Source organism: Balearica regulorum, chromosome 4 (genome assembly GCF_011004875.1).
Source record: "Balearica regulorum gibbericeps isolate bBalReg1 chromosome 4, bBalReg1.pri, whole genome shotgun sequence".
In the NCBI taxonomy this organism is placed as follows: Eukaryota; Metazoa; Chordata; class Aves; order Gruiformes; family Gruidae; genus Balearica; species Balearica regulorum.
Window position 1 is genome coordinate 72,254,906 of NC_046187.1, and position 19,504 is coordinate 72,274,409.

Genomic DNA, 19,504 nt, shown 5'->3' on the forward strand with positions numbered 1-19,504 from the left:
TTTTTCCTAATAATAATCTAAATATAAATAATAATCTAAACCTCCCCTGACATAACCTGAGGCCATTTCTTCTTGTCCTACCACTTGTTACTTGGGAGAAGAGACCAACACCCACCTGGTTACAACCTCCTTTCAGGTAGTTGTAGAGAGTGAGAAGGTCTCCCCTCAGCCTCCTTTTCTCCAGGCTAAACAACCCCAGTTCCCTCAGCTGCTCCTCATAACACCTGTGCTCCAGACCCTTCACCAGCTTTGTTGCCTTTCTTTGGACACACTCCAGCACCTCAATGTCCTTCTTGTAGTGAGGGGCCCAAAACTGAACACAGTACTGGAGGTGTGGCCTCACTAGCACTGAGTACAGGGGGAAGATCATTCCCCTACTCCTGCTGGCCACACTATTTCTGATCCAGGCCAGGATGCTGTTGGTCTTCTTGGCCACCTGGGCACACTGCTGGCTCATATTCAGCCGGCTGTTGACCAACACCCCTAGGTCCTTTTCTGCCGGGCAGCTTTCCAGCCACTCTTCCCCAAGCCTGTAGCATTGCTTAGGGTTGTTGTGACCCAAGTGCAGGATCAGGCACTGAGCCTTGTTGAATCTTATATAATTGGCCTTGGCCCATCGATCCAGCCTGACAAGATCCCTCTGTAGAGCCCTCCTGCCCTCCAGCAGATCAACACTCCTGCCCAACTTGGTGTCATCTGCGAACTTACTGAGGGTGCACTCAATAGAATAGTTTCCTCTAAGTGGCTAGAGAACAGTTAGGTTATCTAACTCTGTTCTCCTAATTTAAATATTAAAAGTACATTTAAAATATTCCTCTTTCCCTTCCAAATTTCCCTCCCTCCCCCACCACACAGTCACACATCAAGTATTTAGCTAGCATAATTCCAGTCATGGAATTCCAGTCAGCCATCCTTAATTTACTTCTGAGTAAGAGTACCCACACAAGCTTATTGATGGTGGGACTAGAATAAATTTGGGCCAGACTATTCATCATCATCTTATTTGTTTGGGTTCTCCTAAATCCAGGATCACAATTCTGTTGCATATAATCCCATCGGTATTCTTCAAGGTAGTTTTCTATGTCCAGGGAAGAGAACTACTAATCTTACAGCAGGACGCATTTGCCCCTGCTGCAATGAGTATTTTGTCTTCTCAGAAAACTCTTTCTAGTTAGTGTTCTGTTGAGCATATTTACCTATTTACAGTCCTAATGCAAGTCTCCAGTTAAAAATCAAAGGTAAGTACCTTTTCCTAGATACCAAACCACAGAGACTACACAGGATTGATTATCCCACGGTCCTACAGGTGGTACGCCCACTTTGACAACGGAAAGCATATTTCTCCACACAAAAGTCTGTATACACAAGTCCCACTCCACTCACTTAAAACTGCACAGTGCTTTGGAAACATACCTACCTGGCATGACAGTGGAGTCTGATTAACTGACTGAAAAAATTACAGCGGAAAGCTTGAATGTTTAAGCCTGACTGACCAAATGCGATTAACAGCTGCAGATGCTGTGTAAGTCAGGTCACTTTTGCCCAAACATACCTCAAAGTGCCTCATTTTGATTAGTCAAGTTTACAGATCAGATCAGTCTTGAATTAGCTCATTGTAAGCCTTTCATCTGTCAATAAGACCTGTACACTCATAGTCTAGGTTTCTTTGTGCTAGATTTCTCTCTACATTATTATCAGGACATAAAGCAGAAAAAAATGCTAATCCTTCCAGGAATACAGGAAGGTACAGAAAACAACAAAAAGGAAGACTAGCTCTTACACAAGCCTATGTATCTAAAGTGTACAGTTTTATTAGTATAAAGAAAAACCAGAAGCTGACTTCAGTACATAGCCTTGGTCAAAAAAGTGCAATTGCTAGATTTGTGTAAAATGTTTAAGAGTGCATGTAATGAAAGAACAACACTCAGTAACAGCCTATGCCATCTCTGCAATAAGATCATACCACAGCGCTCTGAGATAAGAGATGCTCTCACCTGAGGAAGTAACTGTCTTCCAATTGTAATATATTGAACTTGGTCTCTTCAGAGTGTCTAACAAGTTCCAGCCTGGTCTACGAGAAACAGACAATTATGTGACATGTTGTAACAGAATTACTGTTAAGCAACATCAAGGTAATGATTTACTCTTTTTAGTAGAGTTGTCACAAGATTAGAGACTAATAATTTAAGCCTCTGCTGCTTGGTTGTAGGAACTAGCTCTTAAGGTTAACCACATTCTGGCTTGAATGCCAACCTCAGCACTTAGATGGATGCAAGTAACTTCTGCTGAAATTAAGGAGAACTAGGTAGACTTCGAGGTGAAATTTGTAAGGATGTGGCATTTAAACCAAAACTTTAGAAAAGAGTTTTAACAAGTTTTACAAATACACCAACAGAGATTGTCCCTCACTCATATCAGAATTTTAAAAAGTACAGCAAGTCTTGTAAAACAATATGAGAGCTAATAAAACATGAGATGAAGGACTATTTCAAAGAAATTTTAACTTGGAATAAGATTTACATGCATACATTGAAAGGAAATTGCAGGTTCAACAGGGTATAATCCCAAAAATCATAGTTCATGAGACTTTGAAACTCAAAGTGAGGGGTTTTTCCCCACCTCAACAGACTACCATTTATTTAATAGGAAACTATGCAAATATTTATAAAAAGGACTGTTTCCAGAATGATGATTAATGTCTATCATTACAGCAGCTGAAGTTAAAAATAGAACAAGGAAACAAAGCTTCCTACCAAACCACTTTTTTTTTTCTCATCTTACAAGCCATATTTCACCAGAGAAGACTGAGGTATTCACAACATTATCTACTTCCGTCTCTTTTCTTCCTTTTTTGTTACTAAACAGCTATTACATGAAAAAATGAAAATGAGTAACACATGCTTTTAAACTTACTAGAATCTGTTTCAGGATCTGACATGCTGCCCTGAAGTGCTGCATAAATAAAGGTAAAGACATCTCAGCAACTGATTTCAGCAAAGTAAAGCTCTGCTGGAGAGTAGGAAGCTTACTTCTCTGGAAATGAACTGAACATTGAAGTGGAAACTGATGTGTTAAGCAAGATTTCCCTCCTCCAAGGGTTCTTGGTTTTTATTTTGCTTATCTTTAAATGAAAAACTCAACGCTAATACAAGATGAAGCTGGAGTTATTTGAAGTCATCTCAAGAACATTTAGAATTAAGTCTTGCTTTTGTTTAAGGATTAATAATTAAATTGCACAGCACAAGTTCATGGTTCATCTAAATAGGAAGATTGCCAGCTAAACTAGACCTGACCTTATTTCCATCTGTTGAAGGAGAATAACACCAAAAGATGCAGTTCAGCTAGCAGTTCCAGGTTGGCTATCTTGAACAATGAAAAAGTACATTTACACTCAGTAACAATGGATTCAGGTCACTGAAGCCCAATCTAAATTCACATTCTTGTCCTAATAGAGAGACAACCCACACATGCAGACTACATTTCCATCATTCAGTATGTTTTATTTATATTTTTTTAACCACACAAGTACTAAGCCTAGGAACCCTAAATCTTCCTACTTCCTTCCACTATTCTCTCTCTCCTTGTTTATTTGGATACACTTCAAACTCCTGAGAAATCTTTTGCTTTTAGTCATGTCTCTGTTATGCGTAAATCACCTTTCATGATGAGTCTTGCAGCATGCTTCCGATCATCTCCGCCTCTATTCAACACTTAGACAAAGATCTCAGAGGTAGCAACAGTTCGAGACACGCACACTGGTGCCATTGGACTCTCCCAGCCTTTTCTTGCCAAGTACTGCCAGAAGCAAGAATGAGGAAAATAATTCCAACTCCTAAATGCAGGCTGTTTTTCTACAGCAAGTTAGAACCAATCATTTAATTGGAATTTGGTAACCAGTGTTAAGTCAAGGTGCTGGTAATTTACAAATTAGCTGTAAAACAGGAGGTGAACTGTAACATGAAAGACAAATAGCCAATGCTAAGAACAAGGTCCTTTAGTAAATTTCTGATCCTCCTCTGCTCTAGGTGTGAGCAGCTACTGTCTAGAAGCACTAGTCAGTCAGTGTGGGGTTTCTTATTTTAAACTCACTGAAACTATACTGAAACTAATACAGTGCCTGAATTCTAGCATCACTGCAATACTGCTCCGTATATGCAAAAGGCATATTGTGGTATTGCTGCACAGCACAGTTAAAAATAACTGCTAAGATAAATAGCTGATCCACCTCCAGTCTTTCTGTTCACACCATTGATTTTGACAAAGAAAGGAGAAAAAGAAAAAAACCATCTCTGCCTGAAGACTCAAGCCACAGACTGTTACCAGTCTCATAGGTATGCTGAAAAGAGAAAAAGACAGCGATACAGTTAGATAGGGGAAAGGGGCATAGAAGGTGAACAAACAAAAGAAGGTAAATATGCTAAAGAAAGAATGACTACACCCGTGTGACAGAAGGCAGCTGCTCCGGTCTGTAAAAGTTACCTCCTTTACCGGGCAAAATGATGCTCCATCTGTACAGAAATTCATAACTGAATTCAAACTCTGAGAGCTGAAATAATTTGATGAACTGTCAACTCTGCAAAAGTGTTCACAGCCTTGGAAAGACATCCTTAAATATTAGTGAATGTACTACTAAATTTGAGTCTTGCTTCTTTTGAGGCTCCAGCTACTATGCTGAAGGATTTTAGTTTCTGGGTTTTTAAAATGGCATGTTATCCTTCCAATTGGTGGAAAGGCTCAAAACATACAGTACATGCACCCTGAAAAAGTGAATAATAAATGCTTGCTTAAAATATATACAACTCCTCTTTCTTAGGGACCTCATTCATGACCTTCGCATAATGGTGCCAAAAAGAAGAGAATTCTAAAGCTTTGGGGTTTTGGTGCTCACAGAAAGTTACATAATACTCAGCATGGCCACCAGATTTTAAAAAAAAAAACAACTTTTAAGGCTGATGCTTTGCTCAGTTGTTGCTCCCATATCAGTTCCAATGAAAATTCCATTTTCATATTTTGAGAAAGCCATCTGGAATGAAAGATTTCCTGTTTGAAGAGCCCTTACAGGTGAGTTCATGATTAAAGGCATAAATGCGAGTTTCTCCTAGTGCTCTCATTTATGGTAAAGCTGAAGGGATAATAAAATAAAAGCCTTGGTTAAATGTGTACAGTAACTTTCCTCTTTGGGGTTGTAATATATTCCCTGCAATGAAACAATCAAGAATATCAATGAAGTGTTTTACAGTGATATACACAAGTCCTTTGTGCACGCATGTGTCAAGAGGCAATGATGTTGTACATGTAAATAAAATTCAGTTGCAATGTCTGCTACATCAAGCAACAACAATCATAATCTGTTTACATGGACCACTGTAAAGTTTTTGTAAAGTGACCTGAAATCTATGTGCATGTATTAGTTTTCTAAATGTTCTGTGAGAGAGTGAAAGCCATTTCCATGCTGTAAAAGTCTCCATAGGCACCTAAATCCATTTGGAATTAGCAGGAATCACCAGTCATGCCTAAGTGCTCATACACTACAATGTACAGTATCACTGCCTACATAAACTAGAGCCCATCATACTACAAAGAACAGAACCAAACCTGCTGTCTTCCTGCCCTAACATATCCAAGGAAATGGTCTACAATGACCAAAAAAAAAAAAAATCTCAGGTTTTTATAAGTTACAGTAGGGTGGCTGCATTTAACTATGACAAAAGTGGTTATCTTAAAAATTTAAGGATACAGAACTAGCTTGAATTGGGAAGTTCCTTCTTTGACAAACTACTACTAGAAAAGCATGGGGAGGGATTAAAGACATATGCATTCCCTGGAAGACAGAACAGACCTAATGATTCAAATGTACCTACTGTTCCATTAGAACAGAAGTGATCCTGACCATAAGTGATTAATGATGTACAGTTTGTCAATGTTGTAACTTAGCACAAATAAAATAAAAATTCAGGACGCTTTAACCATAATCAGTTAACAGTGAGAATTTTCAAACAGAAAGAGGATTAAACCAGGAGTTCTCTTGCCTTCTTGGAGTTTTACTTTCCTACAGTCTTATCTTTCTGGAAAAGGTACAGGTAAAGGTCTACTTTCCCTGCCTCTGGGCAACCACAGCTATGAAGATTAATCCAGCAACAAAATTCAGCAAGCAGCTATTCCTAAAGTTAGCCAAAGATTTGCTTATTTCACACCAGCTATCTAGCTCAGCTCCTTACAACCATTTTAGGAGACGGATCCAGAATGTCCACTTTCCATGACGCTAAGATTTGCCAGAACTACTTTATGGAGAGCCCTAGCTACAGCTTAGGTGTCCCTGAATTAGTCTAGTTAAAACAGCCTGTGACTGCAGCAGGAAGATGCAATAGTCATACAAGCTATTCTCTTCTTGGGTTCTAAAAACAGAGTTCGCAGGAGCTGAAGACTTTGGCAATATTTATGTCTGATTTCTGAATGATTGTAATTCCTTCTCTGCACTGTACATCATCTTTAAATATCTTGCTGCCAAAGATATTCAGATATGCATAACCACTGCAGTAACACCACCTTGGAAGAGATAAGAACTTGGTCATTACTGGAAACGAGCTGGCACACAAGTAAAATAGATTATTTCAGTTGCTGGTATAGGGGGAGAACAACATTTAGCTTTGTTTCCACAGGAAGTCACATCTCTGCATTCTCCCCTAACTACTGCCCTATTTAAAATTCATCCCTTAGCTCAGGAAAAATAGTTTTCAGATTCCTGCATGTGTTAAATGAAATGTGGACTCTTCAAGCCCCTTTCTTTTTAACAAAGAAATAAGAAATTCAACATAGGAGCTCATGGAGAAGAAGCAAGATAGAAAAAACCTTCAAAAATCTTCAAACAGATCTTGGAGAAATACTGTGGAGACAGCATATTGCTCTTAAAAAGCATGGTGTACTGAGAATTCTGTTATATGCTAGTCTAGTCATCTATCTTAAGCAAGCAATCTGACGATACATATGCTTGCAATATACAGCATGATAAATAATTCCTTAAAGTTTACAACAATACCCAGTGTAGTTATACTGATCAAAACTTCAGTGCCTTCAATTCTTTCCTCAACACATTGCAAAAGGCATAACTTGTCTAGACATTCTAGCATAAGATGAGTAGAAGGTGTTGATTAACAAGAGAGTTAGCAACTGTCAGTAAATATTAGAGGAAAAGACAGTGAGATATGTATATGTAATAATAGTATAAAAAAAATGCACATTCCATTCAGTATTGTATTTACAGAAATGCAGACTACCTTTGAGCCTGTCCCTCTGATTTCCAGACTCCCAGCTCCTTTCCAGATACTGTTTGTTCCACTACAGCACAGGTTCAAAAGCAAATGTGAAGCAATGTCATCAGGAAATACCTTCCTGGAATAAGCTTACCTTAAAAAAAAAAAAAAAGGCAGAAGAATGCTTAGCTACACAAGAAAGGAGTGGCCATCAAGGAGGTTATTTTCTCTCCTCCCTCAGAAATCCCCATCAGAAGACAAAACGTATTATGGAAGAATCATTGTATCATCCAACACTTTCAAATCCAAACAAAACTGAAATACTCTGGAAGTCCCCTGGTAACTGTTATGAGTCCTCACCGTTGTTTACAGAGCTATCCATCAATTCTGCTGAGAGTCTGAGCTTGTATGAACTTTCCTGGAAGGTCTGATAGATGTTATAAGCCAAAATCCCAATCCTACAGTAATACAAACTAAAGTTTTACAAATAATAGGGTTACTTACATCTGCAAGTACTTTTAAGATCAGTGCTTAAGCCAGCAACAATTAATTGACACAATACTCGCAGGGCTGCACATTCCAAACAACTTATGAAACTGCTGGATAATCTGACGAAAGCACAAGTTACCCATTGTCTAACATCTCATGTCAAACAGACTGGGAGATATACCACCACTAAGTTACTGTCGTCAAGTTAAAACTCACACTCCTCTGTCACTGCAGTCTTACTGTATTGTAATGCATAGCAATAAATGTACTAACAATCTGTGGGGTGAAGAGCAAACTATGTAACCACCAGGGTTTGAGTGTCAAAGGCACTTTTCCTACAGGTAAAATGAAAAATATGTATGTGCCTTTTGGTCATCCATGTTTGTGTTTTAGTGTTGTGAAGTTCCTAATGCATTTCCATTAGTATTACTTAGTATTAATCACCAAATTGGCTTTCATGTTTGGTTTTCTGTCAGAGACTGCTCCATGTCCACTTAAATAAAAAAATTGAAGGAGGAAACTTTTCACGCCCCCAGTTTTTTTGGTTGTTATAACTAAGTTTTCTAACAACAAAATTAGATTGAAAGTCTGGTCTTAGAAGCACAGGGGCTTCATCTGCCTATGGAAGCTTTCAGATTCACTGTCAACTGATCAGATTGGCCTCAAACACAGGAATTGTCACTCTGACAGCCCCACCCGAGATGCCTGCAGGAAATTATCTTGGTGTATTCATTCTTACTGGTTTGAAAGTTTTAAGCCTTTTCCAGAATTGGTGTGTCTATATCTCCCTCCTTTATAATGTCAAAAAAACCTCTTTATTTTCTGGACATTTTAGCATGAAGTTTGTCAACCTTTGTGAAGAAGTTCATGGAGAGCTGGGAGATTTTAAAACAAAAGAATTACAAACAGGAAACAGCATTTAACCCACTGCTAAGCTGACCCAGTACTGACTCCTCAGTAATGGAATATTGGCAAAGGGTATCTATTAATCAGCTCTCTTGCAACAGCAAGATGTCTCCAAAATACAGTAACAGGAAGGGAAAGAAACATGTGTTATGCCTAAAAGAAAAACAGCAAGTTAATTCTACTTTTGTCTGTAGCATGAAAGAGGTACGTGAATGAAATAAACTGCAGAGACTCCAGCTCTACATTTCCTGTACAATTACAACTACAAATAAACAGAAGAGGTGTATAATTATTCAGATCCAAATTTGTTTAATAACCCCTAAGACACTAACACCAAGACGAAGAGTGAAAGTGGAAATTTGCTTTTCACAGTAGGAATGATACCAGTTTAATACAACTAATTTCACACAGGAAACTGAAGTCCTGCCTGTCCACAGGCCAGCCAGAGCGCATATACCAGCAGGAGAAGCTCTTTGACATCCACTTAGCGACATCACACCATCTGTAATGATGAAGTTAGACAAGGTACAAGGCTGGTTCAGTCCCACTACTGACCTGTTCTTTGCTAGCATCAAGACCCACAGAAAAGAGGTCTTAGCAGACAGAATGGTAGGAGGGGAAACATTTATCCACCTTCTCAACTCATTCTGGGTATCAGTACGCTTAAGTTGCCAACAATTTGCACTGGGCACTTGTGGGATAAAAGCTGACAAGTTAAACAAACACATGCCAGGTGTCCTTGTCCTCTATTGATACGAGAGGTACATACACAGTTTGCACAGAGCATCTGCAGATGAACAGGAACTTCGAACTAGACAGAGGTGACAGCATGACCTAGATAAGGATGAAGAGACTTCCAAGATTGAAGGGGCTTGAAGACGGTGATAAAACTACAGAAAACGCTGTCAAAAATATATTTGTGCTCTATATTTCATCTATAAAAAGTCTTACCTCATCCTTTAACATACATTTATATTATCACTGAAAACATGCTAGGAAATTACTGCTGATGCTCACAACTCAACACCAAAGCTGCAGCTCAGTATAGGTGGGGAAACACTACAGCTCTTTCATATCTTCCTGAAGGAAAGCACCTACACTTTTTTCCCCCTGAGAGCCTCTCCTTCTCACGCGGGCGGACTCACGCTGCCAAACTCACTCCATCCCACCTTACACCTGCAGGTAACCAAAGCGGCACCGAACTGAAGGTGTCAACACGTGGGACGGAGAGACACCACACGTCGTCTTTCCCCTGCTCCTCTCACAGCAGTGGGAATGGCACCTTCCCCAGAGCCGCGGTGACAATTACCCACATTCCCAGAGACGCGTGGCTGCCGAGGGACACCGACCGAGACCGGGGACGGTTCCAGAAGCCCAGCGAGGGAAACTGGCGGCTCCCGGGGGCCGCCCGACCCCTCGCCTTTCCCCACGAGGCCGCAGCCCTCACGCCGGGCAAGAGGGCTCTCCCGCGGGGCGGCGGCGGCGTTTCTCCCGATGACTCACCCGAGGCGCTTCCCGGCGCCCCTCGGCACCGCGCTGCGGCAGCGGGGAAGGGGGACGCGGACACGTGCGAGGGTCCTTCACGCCCCCACTCCCCCCCACGGGCGAGAGGGGAAAGGAGCGCGCGGGGGCCGTGTGAGGGAGCCGGCAGGTCGCTTGCGGGGTGGTTGGGGGGAACGGGAACGCCTCCGCTCACCCCCCCGATCCTGTCAGGAGGGCGCCGTGAGGAGACGAGAGGGCGCTTACCTCAGCCACTGCTCAGCTCAGCTCCGCGAGCGGCAGCCGCCACGCCGGCCGCTCATCCCCGCTCCACAGCCCGGCCCCGCAGCGGCCGCCGCGCCCAGCGCCCGCCCCTTCCTTCACCTGCCGGGACGGTCCCGCCTCCCTCACCCGCCCTACAGCCGCCGGTGCGGGCTGCTGGCAGCCGGGGCCGCGCAGTCCCTGCTGGGCCTGGCGTGGGGCGGAGGCCGCCAAGGGGAGGGCTGGGCAGGGAGTGGGCTGGGCTATACAACTGTGCCGAAACAGCGGCCGTTTGTGCCTGAGGGAGCTGCCTTGCCCTGCCAGGGTCCAGTTTAAAAGCTGTAGCCACCGCTCGGCCCTTTTAGGGCTGTGCGTGCTGAAAACTCTCTCGGTGGTCTCATGACCCCTGTTAGCGGCGGTCGCTGTCTCACGGCTTTCAAACGCAGGGGTAAAAGTCGCAGCCCCGGAGGACGTGACTTGGCAGGATCGAGTTTTTATCTGACACCAGGGTCTGCCACAGGTCCTTTGACCTGGAAGGCATCAGGGGTAGGGAGAAAGCAGGTTGTAACATACCTGCAACTGGTGAAGATGATTTCTGAGTGCCCTGTCCCCACGGGGAACTAGATGGAGGCACCGATTCGGGTCTGGCCGGACTGCAGCAGCGTGGCCCTGCTGCCGGGATGCCCAGCTCAGGTCTGGGGATGGTGCAGCGCTAAGCTGCAGCCTGGCTCAGGTGGGCACAGGCTGGTTCTGCGTGAGGCAGCTGGGGTGCTCAGGGCCCTGCTTCTGGTACCGGGAGCACTGCAGTTAGCCGGGGCCTGAAACAGCAACAGCCTAGGGCCCTGCCAGCCATGCTGGCTGCACAGGGATGCTGGGTTGCCTCTGCATTCAACTCTCATTTTATCCGGGTTTTCCCCGTATCCATGGTAGCTAGACCCCCTTACTCTGAAGCTTACCTGTACCCCCCAAGAGACATTGCGTGGTTGCAAAGGTATTTCTAAGTGTTATAAAAGGTGACTTATGATAAGATGTTCATTCTCACATGTTAAATGTTAATTTAAGATATGCTTTTATTTCATTCAGTATTTTGGATTCTCTTGGGCTTTTGTTTGTTTCTCCATTTGCCTTTTCTTACTTCCCAGATTTCTTTCTCTAACTGAAAAAAGTAAAATAGTGGTGTGGGGTTTTTAAATCAGATGAGCAGAAAATTGAAAAAACAAAGTGACATTTAAAAATACACAGAAGCAAAATATGAAAAAATCTATCAAAAAGCTATTTAAAAATGTTCAGCAATTTAGAATGCATTTTTTGTCTTGTAAAAATGATACACAAAGTAGTATTTCCACTGTGAGAGGTACAAAGTGGTCAGTTTTAACTCCGTTTACTTTTGTAACAAGAAGGTAACTGGAAAAGAGCACTTAATAAAGCAATATTCCTAAAACATTGATCTTTGCATAATTCTGTGGATTCATTTGAATAAAAAGCAGCAGATTCCTTTGGTGATTAGTCATCTAATACTTCAGTTTTACAGCCTCTAACCTTTACAATAGCATGAGAATAGTTTCTGTGGTCAGAAAATAAGGTGGTGTGATATTTCCTGTGAATGCCATTTATTAGTATTTTTCTTTGTCACTCACAGAAATTTATAATATGAAGTAGCAAAGAGAATCCCTCGTCTCAATACAGAGAGCGTGCTTGGTCTGTGAAATGAAGCCCTGAGTGTTAAGTACAACAGAGACTAGCAAAAGCTGGTTAGGAAATGTGGTTTAGTGATGAGCTTTGATTGATTTAGAACATAAACACAGCACTGTTAACACCTACTATTGGATTTGAAGGAGTCTCTATCTAATGAAAAAGAGTATTTCTGAGTACAAGGGAGTAATTGTGCTGACAGGGCCTAAGGAAAATGAAGTTTCTTAAACTTTCCCACCATATATATCTCAGTTGCAACCAGGAGCAGTCTTTACCGTGGCCTGCTGACCGCCAGCTGCGTACAACTGTGGGCAGGCTACGTAACACAAATACCTTACGAAGACTGCAAGCAGGAGAGCTGTTTGTGTGTAGCACTGCCACTGATTTCAGTGCGACTTCTGTGTCAGAACATCCTGACTTTGCTGGTGGAAATTACAGCGTTTATTTTCCTGCCTGACTAAACCCAGAACTTTCAGTCTCCAGAGAAGACAGATTAGTGCACTGGCAGCATTAAGCTGAAGCAGGTGTGGGGAAACCTTTGTTTTGTTGGCTGAATATGCCCTGTGACTTCATTTTATAGGGTACAGCCCATGATTAAAAATTAGCCTGTGTGTTATTACTGGATAGCAAAGCACGTTAACGTGCAGTCTGCCAAATGTGTTGGAAAGGCATATTTGGTTCTTAGCAAGGAAAAGGTTACCCACCCCCAAAGTGAAGGCTCAACTGACAAGCCTTTAAACAAACTGTATTACAGGGTAACAGGTCCGTCTCCATCTCACTCCTGAGCTGAGTTTTCCTTTTGTACAAGCTAAGCTTTCTGTGTGACCTAAATTGCACGCAGTGATCCAGCTGAGAGGATTCAAACACTTGCTTATTCCTCCTGGAAACACTGTGCCCAGGACCTTTTAGGATCACATTTGTGTAACGTCAGGAAATCATAGTTATTTTATGAGCTTGCTCTTTCTCAGTTGTCTCAAACTGATGAACTTGTTACTTGTATCTAAAGCTTTTACCAACTCACGACTGTATTATGCACTGTTGAACTTGCATTATTCTACTCATTGAAGCCACCCAGTTATTTTGAATTGCAATAATCTTCTGTAGTGAGGAAACATTCCAACTTCATTTTATCAGTAAGTGTAACATTACCTTCATCTAAAAAATCCATGCTCTTAGCAAAGATAATGGTCATACTAGTCTGGTATGGTCTACTTTGGGGATCCCATTTACCTCTACATCCTTAATTATTTTTTTTTTCTTCAAATTTGCATTTAACAAATCAGACTGAAGGGACTAAGGCTGTGATGCTGCTTTCACCTCCATTCTTCTTAAATACATAATTTGCATAAGCCTCATTATGAAAAATAGTATGTGCTTTTAAGCTGGACAAGATACCAACCTAACAGACTTATCAAAGTATTTATTTGTGATTTCATTAGCCATCTCACCCAGAATTCTGAGAAAGATGCTGTTCCTCGCTGCATTGTGGCCCTGCTTCCTCTTTCCTTGTTCTCTTTTTTTTTTTTTAATTATTTATTTAATGTGCCTGCAAACCCTTGGTCTATTATAAATGTCTTTGCATTTCTAATTTAGCTGGGCTTTTGGCAAGTCTCATTTCCTGATCTCAAGACATGATTTACCTTTGCTGGTCAGTCTTTCTTTCTGTTTCTTGCAGAATCCCTGCTTATACTGGATTTCCCACTTGTGATGGCTCACTACACACTTTGAGCTCCAGCCGCCCTGTAAAAGTTTCTTTCCTCGTTTTTCATGCAGCTACGTGGCACAGAAGCTGTGAAGAGCCCAGTGTAAGCTGTCTGCACCAAACTGAGCGTCATCCAAAACGCAAACCTGGGGTGGGGGTAAGAGTGGGGTGGGAGGGTTGCTTAGTTTTTAGTTTTGTTTATTTGTAATTCTAACAATTACCCTGTAAAACATGTGCTAAAACATGCTCAGTCCCAAGGAACAAAAGCATTTGTGTCAAATTTCAGGAACTTGTATTCTGCTTGAAAAGCATCAGAGAATTGTATAACTACAAAAATAGAGAAGTACCAGATTAAGAGCCGGTACTGAGATACTAGCAAGATTTCTGACTATGGGATTCAGGCCTGGGTTACCTATTTAAATATGCAACACAGCTAATGGTTTAAATATGCTCAGGTATTTCTCAATCTATTGTTCTATCCCAGAATCATGGCCGTGTTTGATTCTGCTTGCTGCCTTTGAGTTGCTATCCCAGAATGCAGACTGGAAGCACAGGAGGCAGGCCCCAGAGACGCTATCACAAGGGGCCCTGACGGGGGCCACTCCATAGCACCGCAGTACACATCAGTAATAACATTTGCTCCGAGAGGTACCAGAATTCTGATTGTTCTCTCCAAAGGGCACACATTAAACCAACAATATATTTAGGTGCAAAAAGGGTACTTATCTTTGTTAGAAGTGCCAGAGAAACGTGAAAAATATTTGAATTCCAACGACAGAGATCTAAAAAAGACCAAATGTTTTCATTAATGGCATTCTCTGTTGTGTTTATCGGACTCTTACCAAGCCTTTGGTAAAAACAAAGCCTCTGTTTTGGCTTTTTATGTTGTTGTTTTTTAATGCTGACAAATACTGCAATTAATTTAAGTTACATAACCCATTCCAGGGCCCAACTGCATCCCTGCAGAGACAGAACAATTCATTATGGATGGAGGAAGTATGCCAGAAAAAGCAAGGGTTCGTGAAGGCATTTTGCCTATTTCTGTCACGCTTTCCGGCTGAAGCTTTAAGGAAATAAACTCACTAATACTTCTCCAACGTATTTGGCTGACAGCTAATACTTCCCTCCTTGTCTTCAATATTACAGTCTTGCTGATGCGGAGGACAAGAGGAAAGTGATCTGTCTGTGGTCATTACTGTTGCTGGCAACAGAGATTATTCCCTTTCTTTTTTGCTGCACTGCATTTGCAATCAAATTGTATCATTCTTCACTACAGAAGACAACAATCTTTTCTGCCTGGTTTTCTGTGTGTTTGTGTGGAAGCAGCTATAATTTTGGTTTGGCCTCTGCATTACTGAGTTCTGTCATGGCAAATATGACATGTGATTAACATGTTTTGCAGTTGCATGCAATATCTAGGAAAAACATGAAAAGCATTTGAAAAACAGTGATTCATAAAAATTCCAAGAAAGTAATCAGTCACGCAGCTGGTCTTCAGAGGAAATAGCCACACTCTGGAAAGCTGGGATTTTCAGCCTGCATGATTATACTTAAGTGAGGCGAAGGCCATTATTGAGATTAGAAGAGTACATTTTCCTTAACTTGCCTGCTGTTATTAGCAGAAAGGGTGAAGTTTTCCCACGTGACCTCATCTGCTAACCTGTGTTCTGACAAGATAGGTGAGAAACATCAGTTTCCATTGTATGCCAAAGGAATATTTCCTTACAATCCAGAATGCAGTAATCAGTTTCACACTAAGCACATGAGTGACAGTAAACTCCAAATTTATAGTGACAGTGAAACTTGTCTCCAGACAAAGTGCTCTTTTTTTTTGCTTTTGAAACTGAGTAAATGAAATCTAACCGTAGCTGCAGGGGCAGAGAATCCCAAATAACACGCTGCTAAACCTCCAACATACGATTCGTGATTTGAGTGCACCACACTGTGATCTCCTCCTACTCTTTCCAGTCTCTTACAGCAAACTGCACGGTAACGGAAATCATCAGAACAATTCCAGTCTGCTACTAGTGAGTAAAATTATTTTCATCTTGTCAAAGTGATATAACTTACATGGTTGTGAAGTTTCCAGCAGGAAATTACTACTCACATAACTACAGTGTTTTTTATGATGGCTCATACCAAAAAGAGTGAAGGGCAAGACATAAAATCCTACACAGGAATAAAATCTTTCAGAGCTGGTCAGCTCCAGACATGCTTTTGTAGGTATGAACACTAGAAAACTTGGTGGCTAATGGTTTCATTATCACTTAGGAAGATTTAGGTACGAAATCATCATTAGAAGAATGGGGAAGCAGGCATCTCTTGGGAGCGGGGCTGATTTTAGGCACAACGAAAGGAGGGAACAGCCCAGAGTGGAAGGCGGCAGCAGCGTCAAAACCCTTCTAGTGTGAGGAAGTGTGGAGCTCTTGCCTACGTCTGCCTGGTGGAGAGAGCTGAAGTTGCTGGTGTGGGTGGCAAGTATCGCTAGGGAAACCAGAGCAGTTTCCAGCTTTGCTCCCTAACAACCTGAGTCACTGACTGCCCTTTGTGCTGACATCCTTATGCCCCTCCTCAAATCTTTCTTCATATGTAGGCTATGTTTGTTCTGTTTATCCCATAGTTATCTTTAAATCCTTGTTAAACAGCATGAAGACTATTTACCTCTTAACTTTGAGGAGCTTTGAGCTTCTTTCTGGCAAGAATCCTCACTGTAATCGTCCTTTTGAACTGAGCAAAACTGTAGGGTTTTTATTGCTTATTCATCCTGCAAGGATGAATACAGCATCCTTTAAAACTGATGGATATCCAAATGAAGAAAATAAAAAAATAAAAAAAAGCTTAAAAGCACAATAAAATAAGCTAGAACTGTTGTTCAAGAGCAATTTGCAGAAAAGTATAAAAACCAACAGTAAATCCTTTTCCAAATGTATCACAAGCAGGAAGAAAACCAGAGAATCAGTAGAGTCAATATGTGATTAACGTTTAAAGGTAGCCTCAGAGAAGATAAGATCATAGCAGAGCATTACAGAAAAGCTGAATAAATGTCTGCTCGAAAAGAGTTAGGGAAATTTCCATGCAAGACCCTTTCTTTATGGAAGAGTTATTGGAGATCAGTGACACATTGAAGGATCAGTAGGAAAGGCTATGGTTTAAATGCACATGATAAAGAGATAATCACCAGAACAAGACTGTATTCTCTCAAAAGTTTTAAGTGAATATAGGTTAAACTATGGTGCATAACCTCTTGCTTAAAATCAGTATTTTATCTGAAAAGAGAAAAGTAATAAATGTGTTTATGATTTTTTTTTAATGGTTCCAAGAGAGAGTCAGGGATCTACAGAGATGGTATCTGAACCAGGGTGAATTAATAAACAGTGTAATAAAAGAATTAGGAGAGTCAATAAAGATAACATGTTAAGGAGGAGTCAGCATAGCTCTTGGAAAGAGGACTTACACCTCACAAGTGAGGTTCCCTAAAGGAGTCACTAGGCATGTGAAAAGGGAGGTCTGGCTGATACAGCCTATACAGATTTCTAAAACACCTTCAGTGCAGTTACTTGTCAAAGGTTTTTCAAGCAGCTGAGCACCAATGGCAAAAAAAAAAAAAAAAAAAAAAAAAGGCTAAAAGATAGGGAAAAGAAGGCAGGAGTTAAACAGAATTTTCACCGTGAGGGAAGGCAGCTTCCTTCCTTGGGAACTGGCATGGAAATAAAGCTGCTCAACATAGTCATACACGATATGATAAAAGTACTGTAATGCAAAACTTACTGTGAGAAGGGAGGTGATAAAATGTGCTGATATCTACTTATTTGGGGTAGTAAAGATAAGTGCTGACTGTAAGGAAGGACTTAATAATCCTGAGCCACAGAGCAAGCTGCAACACAGTGCAAATAATTGCAAAAATCTTCCTAACTTAGCAAATAAAATGATGGGTCCTGAGCTGGTTATTACCACTGAGGAATGAGTGCTTGCTTGGGCTGTAATAGTTCCAAAAAGCTGGTTCAATGCTTAGCAAGAGTAAAACAGCAAACAGAACATTAGCAATTATTAGGAAAGGAACCAAGAACAAAGCGGAGAACAGCCTTATGCCACAGCGTAAATCCTTCAAGCCTCACAGCCTGGAAACTGTGTGCAGTGCTAGTTTCCCCATTGCAAAAACAGTCTAGACAAATACCACAAAAGGTGGTAGTTGGGCGATTAGGCTGCAGATCTCCTTGCCTCAGGATGCTGTGGATGCCAGGAGTTCAGACGGGTTGCAAGTGAGCCTGGACATACCTAAAGCAGCAAAACTCATCATCAGTTGTTAAAAAAACATACCACTTCTTCCTCCAGAAAGTTCACTCCTTTCTAGATGTTGGAAATAAAATACTGGGCTAGATGGAGCTTTCCTATGACGAGCACAAGTATTCTTACATTATCATCGCTGCTCTCAAAATATATAATATAAATTGTTCTCTTGTCACTGTGAGAATGCCTCAGCTGATATTTCTGCAGCCACCTGATAAACTGTACCAGCAGATGGGTTCTTAACACCTGAGCCATCATGTTGTCTTTCATCAGGCTCAATCCATTGCCTGCTACGTTCAGCATGAATTTTACTGGGACTTTCTGTAAGATCCAGGTGAAGCTACTACAAACAGTAAAAGCTGTGCAGATGTGCACCTCTGATTTATTTTTTTGTCCTTTTCATATACAGCTTCAAGTCTTGAATTAGAAATATCTGTGGACAGGATACAATAACTGAAATATTGTGACATAGCAGCACTATCAGGATGAGAAAGTTCTATACTCAGAATTATGTAGAAAATTGCCTCGCCCTTTGGAAAGGTGGTGGAGGGGACAGCTATATCTCAGAAGGGCACAGACAATAAAAAGGGAGCCGAACGCTCCTTAGAAACCAAACCTAACAACCCGAAGCCCCAAAACAGTCTTGCGATTGTGACTGCTGTGGACATCTGTCCAGCAATTGTGCCAAGAATTCAACTAATAAGCAAAAAACAGAGCCAGAAATGAACAAAGGAGTGTTGTCTCCTGGGGAAGCTGTCTGGTACCGTGCAGTCTAGCTCTGAAGAGCACATACTCTGTGACAGACACAATACAGATGACTACAAACCCCGATAGCCCACTTTAGATTGAAGACTGTATTTGAAATGCAGCGTTTTCAACGCAAGTTTACACACCAAACAACAGTCCTGATGAAACTATGTGAGCCTTGAACCAGGAATAAAGAAGCAAGAGAGACATGGGTTGGCATTTTCTATGACTCATCACTTGAAGACAATTTTACTATTCATAAGTGAGCATAACACTTTACAAGAGACAAAGTTATTTAAATGATAAATTATATCCATGCCCCACACAGTCTTAAGGCTGAAACAGATACAGTATAGGATGGATCACTATAAACAAGTACAAGGGATGCTGTGGAGTTACAGAACAGAGCTGATGCTAGGACCATGGGTTGTGAAACACCGCAACATGAAGTAAGAATATAGGAGGAATTACGCCAGTCTGGTCTTTGAAGCCTATCAGTCATCTCTATTATAATATTTGTCTGCATATTGAGAACAGATAACAATAATGGTAAGAAAAAATGGTAGCCACAAAACATACAGTTACTTGAACAACTGAAAGTCTATAGGAAAACTTTTAGAAAACATGTAGGCTACCAAACTGCCGGTGAAACAAGGTAACAAAAGTTTCAGTGCAGAATAAAATTGTCATT

General features: G+C 41.3%; 1 protein-coding gene and 1 long non-coding RNA gene across 3 annotated transcripts in view; one reads left to right on the forward strand and one right to left on the reverse strand.

Moving 5' to 3' along the window:
• SH3BP2 (SH3 domain binding protein 2) overlaps positions 1-10,572 on the reverse strand; it is a 40,272-nt gene extending 29,700 nt beyond the window's left edge. For both annotated transcript variants that reach the window (XM_075752604.1, XM_075752606.1), the window contains exon 1: positions 10,392-10,572. The gene's annotated coding sequence lies outside the window, so the exon portion shown is untranslated. The remainder of the gene's footprint in view (positions 1-10,391) is intronic.
• Positions 10,573-11,075: 503 nt separating this feature from the next.
• Positions 11,076-15,128, forward strand: LOC142601576 (uncharacterized). Its single transcript, XR_012835094.1, has 4 exons — positions 11,076-11,376; positions 13,753-13,930; positions 14,264-14,427; positions 14,725-15,128. It is a non-coding gene; the product is annotated as an uncharacterized LOC142601576 (long non-coding RNA).
• Positions 15,129-19,504: the final 4,376 nt, after the last annotated feature.